This window comes from Lampetra planeri, chromosome 10 (genome assembly GCF_965212315.1).
Source record: "Lampetra planeri chromosome 10, kcLamPlan1.2.h2, whole genome shotgun sequence".
Taxonomy (NCBI): domain Eukaryota; kingdom Metazoa; phylum Chordata; class Hyperoartia; order Petromyzontiformes; family Petromyzontidae; genus Lampetra; species Lampetra planeri.
The window spans coordinates 12,106,798-12,123,925 of NC_136116.1; the positions used below are offsets into that span (position 1 = coordinate 12,106,798).

The 17,128-nt window shown below is 38.0% G+C and overlaps 1 protein-coding gene across 3 annotated transcripts in view; it reads right to left on the reverse strand.

Annotated features, from left to right (window-relative positions):
• Positions 1 to 17,128, reverse strand: part of LRP1 (LDL receptor related protein 1) — a 263,658-nt gene that overhangs the window by 220,517 nt on the left and 26,013 nt on the right. The gene's annotated exons all lie outside the window — the stretch shown is intronic.

Consider the following 17,128-nt stretch of genomic DNA (forward strand, 5'->3'; position numbering starts at 1 on the left):
TCAATACTACCTTTGAAACTCCAAGCGGCAATGCAATGAAACTATAAACGAGCAACAGATTAATAATTAAAAACGAAAAAACAAGAGCTTAATTCTAGATTTGAAGTTGTCGTGACTGCAGGATTCATACTCTTTGGTTTGTTTCGGTAAAGTCACGTGGGTAGAAAAATTAAATAAATTAAATCACAAGAGCTTAATATTTCCATAGACATTCTGTTGACATTAACACCAACTTGCCTTCCTCAGGAAATAGTAGAGTGAAAACCATAATTGCCCACGTGTTAAATACATAACAAATGTAATTGATTCTAAAGAACATTGTCAAAATATTTTTAACCGTAAGTCATTAGCTTTGAATATTTGGAAGGTTGTCAGACCACGTGGGTAGAAGTACAACCTAAAAAAAAGACAAACAGCAATACTTTTCATTATCTGCATTTTATCCAAAAACAATTCTCGACAGACCTTTAAACAAATAACCTCAGCTCAAAATTAGCATAAAAGGTGTAAAAAATACTTAGGTTTTTGTCCAAAAATGGCCCATGTTTTGGAAGATCAAACACTTCTCTCAAATAACTCTAAGAAATGTGAAAAGAAATTTGGCCAAAAAGTCTAGACAAAACTAAATAGTTTTGGTATGCATACTGGTATATATGTGATCCATGGAAGGAATGTTTTAAACCTTAAATCAACAACACTGGATTACACCATACTAAATGTATCCAAATTGTAGTTGCATGCATGTGACTTTGAAGGTGGAAGCAAACAAGAGTGTTACTAAAGCCTATCGGAAGTTAACTTTAGCATTAAAACAGATAGCTTTCGTACACAGCTGCAAAAGCCCCTGCATATCCAGGAAGCAGAGATAAGGCAATCCCTCTTTGATATGTTTGCCTCTAGGTCAGAGTACAGCGTGGTTTAATTAAATATAGCCACGAAAACAGTCCTCTATGGTAGACATTCGCCATCAGACAACACAGAATCCTTTGAAAGAAAGTTGAGCCACCCGTTCTGCTCAACTGTGCTTGCTTTAGAAGACATTGCTATGATATTTCATATTTTAAAAAATTCAACTAAAATTTTACTGCCAGGGGCTAAATTGACAACGCGACAAGTAATATGCTGTGTGTCTTAACCGGCAGGACATAAGGTGGATGGAATAATGGCTCCATAAACTATGCGGAGTATATTACAGGTACATTTTACGACAGGTAGATATACAGATGAAGAACAGAAATATACATTCGTGTGTTCGATAATCCACTAACCAATTAATCTACAGGTTGAGAATTTAAATGATGCCGATAGGGAACACGGGGACATTCATACGACAGTGGCTTGGCTTTCCAAAACCTTATTTAGGAATCGTGTAATAGCTTCCCTTTCATGTGTGTAATGGCAAAAAATAAACATAGTAACCCTTGATTTGAAGCTTTCGTGACTGCAGGAATTACTCTTTGGTTCTTTCGGTAAGTAACCCTTCTCTTGGCAGAGATATTATCACTGTGTGTTTTGTTCCACCTCTAAAATGAGGCCAAAGTGCCTTATAAGGCTTGCAAACGGTTCTCCACAAAAAAAACACATTTTTTATGCATGCATGTGGCCAATGGCGAAGCAACCTCAAATGGCATTGTATACGTACACACACATTAATGCTTTATAATCAAGTAGCTTGTTGCAATTTTGCGAGTAAAAACACAGGTAAAAGGAACACCAAATCATTGTCAGGCAATACAGTGCCAATATAGCTGTAGCTGTCATCATTATTTGCCAATAAACGGATTGTCATGATTTTAAAAAAAACAATAAATATCGATTATTTATTACCTCTATATAAATATCACTGACGGAACCTAACTCATTTAATGAATTTCAATATAAAAACAAACTCTTAATAAAGCAATCCATGCAATAAATATATATTTAACAGTTTCAGAAACTCAACACAATAAAACATCTATCGGCTCAATTTAACCCACTGATTATTATAGTAAAAAAAATAGCAATGGGTTTGTTTTTCTCCAGCTGCAGGAACTCAGTGAAAGCCCGTCAATGCATTCAAAGGCTTCCATACATTGCTGCACGTACAAGGGCATTTTTGGGCAAGTCTGTGGCTTCCTGCTGGCTGTCTGGAGGAGGTTATACATTTCCAGTGCTCATCTATGGCTGCTAATAAAAAAGTCAGTTAAAGCTGAATTCAAAAGCCTCCTGTTTTTGTCCCGTTAACTTTTTCACTGCACCGTTTATTAGCATCTGCAACTATTAGCCCAAACCAAAGGAAATTACCAAATTTGTATTATATGTTTAGGTAACAAGACATTTTTTTACAAACCACAATTGTTGGCTCGACTGTGTAATAATATCTGTACTGTTGTCGCAGGATGCCCATGAAATGGAGCTTAGCACCTTACTAGGCCCTTCCCGCTGAAATGAATAACATCTAATAAATGTAGCTTAAAGTAACCTGTTATCGGACTGAAAACATATTTCTGCATTTATATTTGCGTTTACATTTCGGTACAAATGATTACTGTGCCTGCTGTTAGCAATCTTTTTTTTTTACTTATTCTTTTGACCATTGATCATTACATATTCAGTGAAGTTCAATCTTGATTTGAAGCTTTCGTGACTGCAGGAATCCATACTCTTTGGTTCTTTCGGTAAAGTCACGTAGGTAGAAAATAAAATAAATCACGACGTTTCGGGCGCAACACAAGCATCCATCATCAGGTGGGAAAGTGTGAAGGTCTGAAAGGCTTCCTGCTGTTAACATGCATACAAACAACAGCAATAGATTACTTTGTATACTCGCAACAACATTGATTTGTAACAAATTAAATAAATCATTCCTTTCATGCCATATCTCCACGTAAAAGTGAAATGCATTTAGTCTATTGGCCTTTTGGCCTTCAAGACTTCTGTTAACAAGCAGCTTGTGTGTAAATGTGCAAATTCACGACAAGTTTTCCTTCTGGGGCTCAAACAGCCAGGCGGCTTTGCATTTTTAAACACGTTTCTGGTTAACATAAGTCTGCAAGGCCAAAGAGCTGATAGATTAGCATATATATATTATTTGTACGTGTAGCTAGTGAGCACTTATGCATTAATGTGTTCCCCACAATGCTCCATCAGGTGTACTTTGAACATTTGCTTTGAAGTTAGGTTTCTGTTCCAAACACACGACCAAGTGAGCCCTATGGCAACAAGACTGTTCAAGTAACATGAGACACGTGTGTGCAGAAACCCAAAACAAACAGGATTGGATGGGGTGGCACTCACATGCAGATGAACATCAATGTATCACAATGTGCAAAGCAGAACCCTCCCAAATAAAGAGCCTTGAAAATCACCGTGGCATTCAGAGGTACATTTGAGCAAATCAAACTGTCTCCTACGCCATTGGGTTCCATACTAACTATGCTGACAATCCTTAAACTTCTTCTTGGTTCTTTCGGTAAAGTCACGTAGAAGGGAAGTAATAAAATAATAAAAACAAAACATAATAAAATAATTCTCAAGACGTTTCGGCCACAACGCAAGCAGCCGTCCTCAAGTGAAGACGGCTGCTTGCGTTGTGGCCGAAACGTCTTGAGAATTATTTTATTATGTTTTGCTTTTATTATTTTATTACTTCCCTTCTACGTGACTTTACCGAAAGAACCAAGAAGATGAATCCCTGCAGTCACGAAAGCTTTAAATCGAAATCCTTAAACTGCTTGAAGGAAATCGCAGCAGATGTGTGTCAGGTCAACCTCTGTTCCATAAACAGTGCTTACCGAAAACTGCCACTCAAAATGGTCACAAGACCGACATTGCGGTTACACTGGGTGAGAAGACTTAAACAGACATCAACGAGCAGTCCCATTTAAGGTTACATTTTTGGGCAACTCAAAGTTACAATAGAATACTCAACAACGTGTTCTGTAAATCAAACGTGAAAAACACAGCATTATTTATATAGCCACCTCCATATGTGGCAATATAGAAATATACAGGAGGGATGTTTTGCTGCATTGATTCATTTATCGGAAATTCTTATGCTCACAATTAACACGCCAAATTATATGTGAAAGAATGTAGTTTATTTTGGGTTTATAAACGTTGTATATAATGGGTCCACATGACTCCTCGAGCCACTGGAGATCACTACATTCACCATATTTTAAATAATTGTTTCTTTAATCAATCCCTGACCATGAATCGCAATGATTCGAGTCCCAACGGGGGACAAATCATTACACCCATAATATATGGAACGTCCTATTTCACGGAGTAAAAACAGCAGCAATGGACTAAAAAGAGTCCAAAATATACCAGTTTTAGGACTGATTCATTATTCATAACGGTGCACACCAGCAATTGGTGGAACGGCCTCCACGTTAGAGGGCTCTAGAGAGCCCTTCCAGAGGGTATTTGCCCTGATCTTCCACATAGGCCAGATGTAACGGAAGTGGTGTGAGCTGCCACACGTGATGTACCCAACTGCTGCGTAGATAGAGGTGGGGAGATTAAATAGTTGCCCCCTGATAAACTGCCACTAGGGAATTGAACCGGCAACCTCTGGATTGCAAATCCAGTGTGTTGACCATCACACCAATATTCCCTTTAGATTGGTCAATATAAATTATGAGATGCATGTAACAATTACTTATTTTGGACTATGGCATTTTGAGTACAGTGTTGAATCATTACAGTGTAAAAGGAATTGTGGGTTTATAATCTATACCATTATCTTTTTGAAAAGTTTTCCCTGTGGATTTAGCTTTTGTTTCAATCAATAATAATCAAACACAGGTTGATATGAAATTATTTGACATTGAAACCGAATAAGATTAAAGCTGCGGTAACTAGTTTCCAAAGAACAAGGGGGAAATGTCCCAAAGGCTTTTCTCACTGATAAAGTCACGTCGTACGCGCAGTAATGTTCCCAGCGCAAATTTTTTCTAACGAGAGTTCAGTTAAGTTCTACATTATGGGCAACATTTACTCATAATGAAAGAAATAAGTAGACGACCTTGTAGTTTAATCATGCAAAAGGAAATTGAAGTAGTCTTTCATTTTGCTTTTAAAAATTGTAAATTAGAACTAAAATGATGAGTATTCAGATTTTTTAAAGTTTGTTTTCAACTACCATTGAAATGCACTTTCATAACCATTATTTCCAGACACTTGACGCGCATACATTAACCCACGTGTTCATGTGCATATGCATACACAAATGTGAATGAGTTCATATATAGATAGGGATCTAAACTAATGGTTATGGACTTAAAGTGATGCATCTTTGTAAGTGGCTTCATAATGCATCGCTTTGTATTTGACACACATTCCTAAATTCCATATTGGGCTTGGCATAAAATAGAATTCCCAAGAATGATCATTAATGACAATTTGTTCTGCAAGCAGCAGTTCGCGGATACCCAAAATGGTTGTCCATTACAGACCACACCCTAACCTATTTTTACACCATGAAAGAATACGCAAATGATTTGCATAGAGGACATTCATTGAAATTTATTAGCTGGTATTTGTAAACTGTAGTTATTTACATTTGATTATCTGAAGTTACATCAATGTAATTAATTAGCACCAACAAATGACAGACAAGATCATAAGTGCATATGAATATGCAAAATACCGCAGATTCACCTCCATTCCCACCAGATGATAAGTCTATTCTGCTAGCTGCGTTTTCCTGCAGGAAAAAAATACGCATGTATTACATATGACTTTATAGGATGTATAAAAAAAATTAGGGCCATTGGCCTTTGCTAAATTTATGAGAACTCCCTTTAAACTGTGCTGCTTAAGAGATGTCAACAGATAGTCTGTAGTAGTAGTACGTGCTTTTGTACAAAGACACACGTAGAGTCATATAGTGCCAGTTATTAATCTAATCAGTCATTGTAGAAATTTTTATTTGGGACCTGGGATATGTGATAGTAACAGTATATGACCTACTCTCACAAAGATGGTGATTTACTGGGCTTTTAACACCCTCTCTCGTAATCTCTGCAGACGCTACTGGAATGTAATAATGATAAGCACATTTAAATTGCTGTCACATTACTACACAATTATCCATTTCATATGAACATTTCTCGAAATAAATCAACGTTTGCCTCGAATTTCATCATTTGCACAGTTTAAAGCCCATGGACTGAAAAGCACCTGCACGCAATTAAGAAAATTTACTTTTTCATCAAATTTGTATTAAACATTATGCAGACTTTTAGGCATACCGCCCATGTAACGACCTGATGCTGATAGAATGGCATTTCGCCCAGGTAATCCGGAAGCTAAACGCATTCAAAGGGCCCAAACAACCTGGCATATAAACAAACCGAACTGGGATGTGCACACAAATGGGAGTTAAATGCCAGGAAGGGCCCACATTTTAAATTAAATTTCGAGAAACTGCAGTACCAAATCAAAATTAAATCTCTCTTTGGTCACAACTTTTAATACACGTAAATAAGTGCAAGTTGAATAACACGAAATTTTAGTTTCGTGATGAAAACTGCCTGAAGGGATAAAAAAAAACTGTGCCTACATCTGTACTGTAATTATTTTAATTACCACAATGACGTCAAGTGTCCTCAATCTATTGTGATTTGCTTTGACAAGCTTGTCATTCATATTAATCTTCACCGCAGTACAGTAAGGCACATCTGCAGCAATGTGTTTCTGGTTTCATTTTGAGAAGTACAGTGCTGTACATGAAATAAAAATATGACAATTTGCGTCTATTGTGTTGACACTTTGAAAAAATATATATTTATGTTATACACGAACACAATCAATTAGTGAAAGAAATAAGACTGTGGAACACAGTCAATAAAAACTGCATTAAGTGGTACATTTCTAACATTTGCCAAACTGATGTGCAAGAAATACTGACAGGGTGATTTTTGTGTGTAACTTAAAGCCCCACGCTGTTGCAATTTCACGCGTGTTTCTTTTGTCACCCATCCCAGGGTAATGCACCACAATTCTCCGAGATGTGAAAACAAGACGTGGGAAAGGAAAAAAAATCGATTTAGCGAGAGCCGTAACACATACACACGAATAAACCCATCATCATCCCACACACAGTGCGATGGCAAATATCCTCAACCGCGTCCTTGTCGGTGCTGCCACTCTACCTTCATCTCTTGCCCATCTGCTGTCGAGTTTATTGCCCACCTGCCCCCCCCCCAACATTTGTGATAAACTTGGGAGCGCTCATCACGAAACCTCCAAAGGGCTTACATCATCACGATAATTATAGCCGGGGTTTGCAACAGCTCGAAATTTCGTCATAGGGGAAGGGTCCAAGGTTGCAGTGTACACAGCCCTAAACCAAAGCGTTCTTTGTGTAAAAAAAAAAAGGTTATTAGGTAATTGGGTAACCCTGTGTCCGCCAACATTATACTTGCGTCCATAAAGGGCGTGTGCCCGAAAATGTCCCGACAGTAATATTTGATTAAGCAAACATTTGCAATAACTTTACTTACCAACGGGCCCGGTAATCGTGTAAATCGGCACTCTCGGTCAACGAAGATCGATGGTGAACAACTGCACAGCGCACCTTACTATTTTCGCTTTTCGATTTACTGTTCGTTATCGAGCCATAAGAGCATGCCCTATGATCTTTGCCACTATAACTCTGAGTTTATTATGCCGCCATAGGTAATCCTTTTTAAAGACTGTAAAACTGTCAGAAATAACTGCAGTGCAATACAGTGAAAAGTCAACCTTAGCCTAAAGCCGAGCTTGAAAATCATCAGTTCGCTGTGCTTTCCAAAGGCATGGCTGACACACAAAACCCAACAGTTTGCTAATTGTCCATGCGCCTCCATGCAATGATATCTAACCGTGGCTATTGTGCAGGCAAAGCAAATTGTATGCAAAAGGATTGCAAGTAGTTTAATTGTGGGAAAACGAAAACCAGCATGGCAGTAAAAAGTTGTTTTTTTTTTGGGGGGGGGGGGTATGCAATTCCAAATCAATGAACACATACTGACTAACGTGTGTGTGTGGGGGAACTACCACTAATCATTCAGCAACAAGGTGTTTAACTTCTTTATCTGACGAGGCAAAAACGAAGATCACTAAATGCCATGTATTGTTAGGACGGTAAATGCATTGTACTTTGGGGTATATTGACAATCACCTTTTATTCCGCCGTGTTCGTTGAGTAATGTTTCGAAACGTCGTTTATTATTTGCGACCAACGAAATGCAATCATATATATTCAGCATTTACTTCGGGTTTAAGCAGTGGCACAGTGGTTAGCGCCCCATAATAAATACATATGGGTAGGCCTTCATCCAGCAGCGAATTGACAAAGTCTCGTAAATTATACGATAGTATTCACTATTACTTACGGGAACATTTCAAAACGTTACTATGCAGAATTGCATACAGTTTTTGTGGCACGTGTTGGTCGACAAGTGTTATGAAACGTAACTCATTGTCTACATGCAGGCAATGGGCAAGTAAGAATACGCGACAATGCACTTTGTAAAACCAGCCGATGTACTTCTCCAGAAGCCATTTATCCACAAGACATAAATCAATTGGCTTCATGGCTGCTACTTTCACTATCGGACGTTTGTCGACTGGAGTAATCAGGGTTTTTGTGACAAAGTTATTGAAAGCCACAGTCTCATGAGATGATATTATCTGTGTAATACGCACTGTGCGAGCTACCATAGGTAAATATTAATCGTTTGTGAATTTTGCTTGGAAACTGGTCAAATGTTAAAAGTGCTCTTCGTATTAAAAGTGGAAAAGGTATTCAAGTCGCCTTCTTTTCAAATCATCAACATAGCTGAAATAAAATTCCCTTTCACTTGAAGGACGTTTCCCGTCATCATATGCCATTCATCAATGTAATGCATTTTGACATATTTGAAGGTTAGCATAATATTATTCTGAGATACCGCATTAGCAGTGGTGCACAAGCACAACAAGATCCCCTAAACATCATCTATTACACTCTATAATGTTTCCCTTTTTTAAGGCAATGTGCACCAACTTCACAAAATGCAACATATGTTAAGGCGTATTTACGAGCGTATAATAAATCACAATAGGAAAAATATAAAATAATCGTTAAATTTACAACTGATTTGCCGTCGTAAAATAAACACATACTACCACCAATTAGATGCTTAGTCTTCCCAACTCATCACAATACTATTCCGAAATACCCAGGGCTTTCAGGTAACAGTAGTGTCATCACAATGCTTGCCTATGACATTCATTCTCTTAAAGCTGACTGCAGGCCCTTTTTTCTCTCCAGAATCTCAGTGCTCCATGAAAGATAACCTTATTGATCCTCATGGCTTTGTGTACCCATTAATTTATTTTATGTTTCCAAACCACTGGTTTCCAATTAGCCTGGTCACAAATAGATTGAAGTCCACTCAAGAGGTGCACAGCTCGAGGCAAAATATAAGAGGCTTGAAGCATTCCTGCATAAGCCAGAGTAGTAACAGCAGTAGCATCATTAATGTAGGGCTAATCTCATGATAGGGTTCACCTGCTATTCATTAAAAAGCATGTGTTTTCTCCCCTAATTGGCTAACAAATGTGCTCCAAAACACGAAGTATTTCAAAAACACGCTGCTGGTACCTCCATATCAAGATTAGTAATACATAGTGGATTAGGCTATTTCCAGAATACACGTGAATAACATTACAATTGTCTCAAATGTATAATGCTTCAGTGTCGACCCATTCTCCTACCCTTTGCATGATTGCACACAAACATAATTTCATCTGAATATCCAATTTGAAACATTTTCTCAATATTTATTTATTGCAAAATGTGTTTTTTGGAGGATGCCATGTACATAGATTTATACTCAAAACGCTTGACAATTCCCTCTGACAATACAATTGCAATGTAATTAATTTTAACTTCTATTTAGCGTTTTGCATTTTGTTAGTAGGCTCGATTAAGCGAAAAAACATTGGAATTATGTTGTCAAGGGTTTTAGCACAGGCACGCTATGCAATAAAGTGGCAGTATGCATGCACCCTGCATGCCGCTGAAATAGGCAATCCCATTATTAATATGAATGCCCGTGGCTTCCAGTTCTCTTCAGTAATAATGTTGCAAACCAATATATTGCGGCACAACTAGATGAGACAGAATGATAAATAGCCCTTACGTAAACAAGATTGCTTTTTAATCATTGCCTACACCTGTATGAAACTGTTGAAGTATTTTAAGTGCCACAGGTGTTTGCAATTTTATTTAACTTTTGCAGAAGGGTGCATACAAACATGAGGTTAAATTTCCGTGACAAAAGGTCAGCCCCAAAAAAGGCTCAGAGGAAGAATATATCAGAGGCACCACGTGGCTTTCCAAATGTTACCTGCTATATTCGTTAGTTAAGAACAAAAATGGTTTAGTTATTTACTTAATGCAAGCCGTAAAGTACTTAAAAAAACCTTTTTAGTTATGCAAACAAAATAATGGGACCTATATCCTTACTTTTTACGTATGTTTAAAACATCTAAAGGGCATTTCATCTTCTAAAACAGGGCATTACAATTTGTACATATTACTTCATTTCCAAAAGAGCAAATTAAACTGCAACATCGATAGTGGCTGATGATGATATAGACCACATCCGAACTCTTCTGAGATCTTGAGCTATACATTCAAGCAGGCCATCCTAGATTTAGACCACCTTCTTGAGCATAATAGATTGATGGTGTCAAGAACGTGCAATTAAAAAAATCTTAGATCTTAGGTGGTTGACAGGTCCGAAATTAACCTTCCACTATACTGCACAGGTAATGCGTCTTAAGATATGTTTCCATGACCAGTGGGGAAACCAGGCTCTGCCAGCCCTGCTCACTTTCATTTCTGACCCAGGAAAGAGTCCATCCTCATGCTCTCACGTGGATATCCACGCGCGCAACATGGAGATCCAGTTGAGGCAGCTTGGCCCCCCCCCAACCTACCCTCCCCGTGGTCTTGGTGTGGGGGTGAGGAAGAAATATTTCGTTTTATTTCAAAAAGGTGAGTTTCTACATTTACAATATGCTTTCACGAGGTTCGATTATTCTAAGTAAATAACCCATTTGTGACATTGGCCAGTGTTCCACAATGACCTTTAACAATAATTCTAACCTTGAAAATGAAATGCAGCCACTGGTGTGATCGGCTGTGTGCCACGTTTCTGCGTTGACATTATAAACGATTCAGAGTTAAGGTCCAGTCCAAGCCCATTTAGTGTCCAGTTTGCCTGGTGGGGCTCCGATGGCACTCTGGGCCGAGCTGGCAAGTCAGTGTACCACACAGGCCCGGAACACGTCCCAGTGGTTGTGGAACTGCAGCACGAACGCCAGGGTACACCGTAGTTCGGTGCGAAATATTTAGTTTTTTGCTCCTGTCACACCGCCCCACAGCTCATGGTAGAACTGTCCTGCAGCGCGACTCACAACCTCCTCTCCCTATACACCCAAGGCCATCACTGCCAGGCGTCGTCTCTCCACGGCAGCCGCCTCCATCTGCAATGCCACCTGCACATTTGCAGCATTCAATCCACACCTAATGTTAAAGATACACTTTCAGGCACTCACCTCTTTAGCCTGGGCTTCGAGTGACAGACAATGAGCTTGACTGCACGCCTCAGAGTTATGTTCATTTTTTTTGTCCATGAAATATTGTAAGTGTTATAAATTCCATTCTTATTATAGTAATACAGAGCCTAGATTTATGCGAGGAAAAAAAGCTATGTTTGTCATGCCTGGGTCATTCTGGAACATCGTAAACAACTCTCATGCCACAGGGAGTAGCAGAAAGGGACTTGATTGCTCTTCTCACACGAGATAATGAGGTTACAATTTTAATATATGGGGTAAAATAATTGTAAACACGTATCAACAGCAAAACATTACACATGGGTTTTGTGCCCCAGTTAGAGGTCACATAGTTATGATATATACGATGACAACCAGAGAACCACATTAAACATGTGACAGAAATGGTCACACATGTGCAAAACATAAATTTGTTTTCCTAAATAATCCAACATTTCAGTGCAGATAGTTACACCATTTTTTTTATAGAAGACATTTTTTTTCAATTACTCAAAACAACAAGCTATGCAAAATGTGCCAATAGCCAACCCCATGCTTTGATGCAGAGAGTGATAAAAACATATTTCCCAGTGACTTAATGCTATTTTACATGAAATGATATGTTTAAAGAAGCCTTGCTTGTTATCAATACAAATGTTATCTTTATGAAGAATACCTTCCAGTCAGTGGATCAGGAGTTTAAACTATGGCTAAGGATAAGGAAAATACGTTACAAAATAAAGGCTACACATCTTTATGGAAGTCAAGAGTAGTTGTTCTTTAGACACATCTTAAGACACGTGGATTTTCACAACAGCTTATACTCACCTACTCTATGCTCGCGAGAGGAAAGAGGTTGACTTTTTTGGTAATACCACAAAAAGGTCATAGTACAGATTTCATAACCCTCCAAATACAAAAAGTTCATGAAAGTTGAGATATATATGACGAGTTGAAAGCATGGGATTTGTATTAATAGTATTGTTCTTATTGTTACAAAAACCATGTCTCGCAAAACCTTCTGGTCGTGTCTAGACATCCCAAGAAATCCACCCGAGGCTTTGCATGCCATGCCAAGCACAGTGCCGATTCCATAAACAATCCCTCACTTATGATGCCAATGTACATCCAATGCTAGAGGAACTCGAACTGCGAGTACAAAAGCATTGCCGAGAACATCTCTTATTTTCTTCTAAAATATTTAACTTTGAAGCTAAAATTAGCATACAATTATTCGACAGGTGACAGGATGTACATGTCTTTAAAATCAATCACTTATTTTTGTTTGTACCATTCTAAGATTAAACGCACAGCATAACAGTTGCAGTTACTGAATAGGTATAATCAAATTGTGGATTTAAATATATATACATGCAGGACATAAACCCATCACAATGTTTAATATGCTGCCAGTGCAATAGCACCTAAATTCATCACGACGTAAATACTGTATTTGTCATGCAAACACAGCTATCTCGTATAAGCAGTGATCAAAGTGGCAGCGTTAGGCTCATGCGCCATCACACATAATTTACAACGTACGATCAAAATGTGTTACATATTAAAAAATGTAGGCCATTACTGACAGTTGTAGACTTGGGGCACAAAGGGTAGATTAATCAGACAAGAATGGTATAACGTTTTAAAGGTTGCCTATAATGTAACTAATTAATGCTTGGCTAATCAAGTAGGCAAATCTGAAACAAAAATTGCAAGCAAAGCTTCATTCCGGTTTTTTATAAAGTCTGGCGTTTATTCTAGTGCGTTACTTCACAGTAGTTTACACTGTTACCCGTGTGAATAGGTCATTGCCAGTTTTGGAAATGTTTGTATCTTTAGAGATGCAGCAGGATGGTAATTATCATTCATAACATTACAGGTAGAGCCGCCCAGAAGAGAAACGTCTAGACTCTAGACGCGTGTGTGTTCTGTCAACCGTTGGCTGTGCAAATGAACTGGCACATGGCACTGAATCCCAACGCAGCTGCTTTAAGCAATTCTCATCTCAACACCAATGCGATGATGCCAGGTTTTCACAAGTCATCTGTAATTGCTAGCTTGGGTTTTAGAGGGGGATTGCTGAATGACACTGCTCTGTGAGAAAGTAGCCACCACACATTCACGAGGGCCAATGAGAAATGTCGAAGCCATTAGCTCCCCCAGTGTTGAATTTATAAAATTGGCAACCGCTGGAAATGTTTTACCTCAGCTGCAGTGGTCAATGTTACACAGATGATATGTGATAATGTGAAAAATCATTAAGGCGCACACACACACACAAAATCTATGAAGGCTGTAAACATGATTATATTTTCTTTAAACTATAAATATAAAATAAGATAAGAAACAGATGGGTGACCTACATAGTCATAATACGTGTTACATCAAAACAAGTACCAGATTGATGGAAATAGTTTCAAACTATCATAGGCATTATGGCACAACATAATTGTATGTTGAACAAAGCAGACGCTGATCATATTTAAAATTGTATTATTTTTAGATGTAATCATAATCTGATGCATGTATAAGTTATGATATGCCAAGGTTATTCGGTGTTCAGCCAAGCAGCTTGCAGGGAGAAGAGATTAAATGCTGATGCTACGACACGGCCCAACAAGCAATCTCGGAATATCCAACAGAAATCGGAGTCACCCTGACATGTTCATGTCACAGTGGAGGCCTTGAAAGATCTGACAGCAAGCTCAGCCATTTTCATATTCCCCCATGGAATCTGTCGTTTCACTATAATCTTTGAACGGCGCTTAATACCTTGACCTCGTTATATTTTATACATCCACAATTTTTTATGGAATATTTTGAAAATGCCTCGATACGAGGGCAGTCATAAAACGTCATCCATAAAATAAATAATGCCACTGTTATACAGTCACAACTTTGAAATGGGTGAGCTGGCATACAAATGTTAAAGCCCTGCAATTCCCTGCTCATGGAAGGACTACATTTGAGCTAACTACTCTTGAGGTTATTCCATCTCCTCTTCCACACTGACGAGACATTTTGGAAGAGGTGTGGTGTGACCACACGTTATACAGACCACACGTGACCTGCCAATTCTTTCAACCGCTGTGTCGCCAGAAGTTGGAGCTGAAACGGTGAATGTCCAAGTCCAGTGTGCTAATCAATACACCACAGCAGCTCCCCCTTTGGTAGCATGAGCAGAGGATTAAACTCAGTCGTTTTTGTTGTATATTGTTCTTAAAATGGGGTTGTCCACCTTATTTACTTTTGCTGTGCCAATTACAGTATTATCTTATCGTAGAATTATTCACGGAAACGCTTATCACTTTAGAACGGTGTTTTCTTACCCTAGGAAGTAAAATAAAAGCATTATAATCATTGTTTGTTATTTTTGTAACAGAGTAATTGTGTGTAATTTTCTCATTTGAACCATTATGATAAAACAAAATGACTCAACATTTCAGCAAATTGGCCTTATCTTCATTGAGGTCAATAATTCGTATTGAGGTCAATAATTTGTATTGAGGTCTAAAAAATATTGTATCCCTTTCCTCTGTTTCGTGTGACATTTTGCATCAACCTGTGTATAATCAGTAAACAGGCAATGTGGTAGTAACAGTTAAATTATAGAGATACAAAAAAAGTTACAAATATTTTATTTCAATATTTTATTTAAATAATATTTTACATTTTATAATTCTTGACTGTTGTTTATTTTAAGTCTATTACATTTTTGATTATTTATCTTGTGTTGATCGCCGATTGTTTATTGTTTATTTATGTCTGTTAATTGTGATTAATTTTTTAATTGCTTGGTTGCACCGTGGGACCAAGAGAGAGGACTGTAATTTCATCTGTGTTGTATGTCATGCATGTAACACACTTGACAATAAAGTGACTTTTGACTTTTTTTTTTGACAACTCTGGCTATCACTTCCAAACAAGGAAAGCTTTTTTTTACTATTTTTTAATGAGGTTTTACTGATTATGCGTGCAAAAGCTTAGCATACATTCTCACATAAAAGCTGCTCTTCCTTTGATCGCTTAGCTCTGCTGTGTGACACAGCCACCTCCAAAATCCACCATGCACACCATTTTTATATACCCAGCACAGCTGTGTATTCAAAGGTCCATCTGCTCCCTTTTCATGTCACGAGCAGACATATGATTGAAGTCTGCTTGGCACAAGGGATCAGAGCAGTGGCAATTGATGCCCCCATCATGCCCCCCCCCCTACTGCCACCCCCACCCCAAGGTAAGTAACGAAACGCACGGTCAAATTAAATCCTTAACCCTCCTCCATCCCCCAGCAATCTTCACACAGACCCAGGTTATGGGTATCTGAGGCTCCAGGCCAAAGTGTCAGGGGGGGTCCCTACGGTCCATTCCAATTTGAGAGCTGCAAACAGGGAAGGAGGTCTGTACCAAGCTCAACAAAAATAGGGGTTCGAGATATTTTCTTCACGTTTGCATTGTTTACTGCATACCAAAGAACACGCCATTTTCTTTACATGTAAGAAATAAACTGCAACTGCCACGATTTTATAAAGCGGGACATTTCATGTCATCACAGAAATATTCTTATTCATATTTATCAATAAAAATGCCTTAAACATGGGTACCATGGTGTTCTTATTTTCAAATATAATATCAATATCGTCACAAGTGCACCTTTTCACTGCCAGGCACAATCGTTGCTATACCCAAAAATGTAATTCTTTATATTTTGTTTTATTCAGAAGGCAAAATCGTCTGCAAAGTTAAGGCCACATTTTCTTTACTATGAAGCATAATATGAGATATCATCAAATAAACATTGCACATATATGCAAATCCAATACTTGCTGTCAGCAGCTCTGAGACAAAGGAAACTAAGGACAAAGCAACGTGAGGAGTTTGAGTAAAATATGAAAAGGCTGCACATAAAATGGTAATCTTACAGTTTCTAAAAAGCGCCCCAGAGGAGATGCCATTTCTTAGCTGTAAAAAAATATATGTTGGGTATAACGGAGTGTTCATTTGAATCTGTATATTAAAACCGTATTGCCTTCCCTTCAAAACGATAAGCTTATTGTAGCAAATAAATGATCTTATATGCACGCCAATGTTTATAATGGAGTGTGGAATGTACGTTAGATGCCATGTTCCAAGCAATGGGGATACACTTATGTTTAAATAATTTAAACATTATACACGGCTTATTCAAGAGTTTGTCTTAAACAGTAGAAATAAAAATTGGAAACATCTTAATAATTTTGCTAACTACTGGATGTTCCTTTTTCAAAGAGTCTGAAGACACTATTGTCAAAAACATACCATCATACTAAACGAAAACATAATTATTAAGTTATATTCATTTTACCAGGTAAGGCCCACTGAGCTATACAGCTTTCTTTCACAAGTGACCTGGCCACAAATGATAGCTCAGCGATGTGGCTCATGTGAAAATTTATAGCAGCCAAATACTCTAAAAGCATAAACTTGATTTGAAGCTTTCGTGACTGCAGGAATTACTCTTTGGTTCTTTCGGTAAAAGTCATGTAGAAATAAAATAAATAAT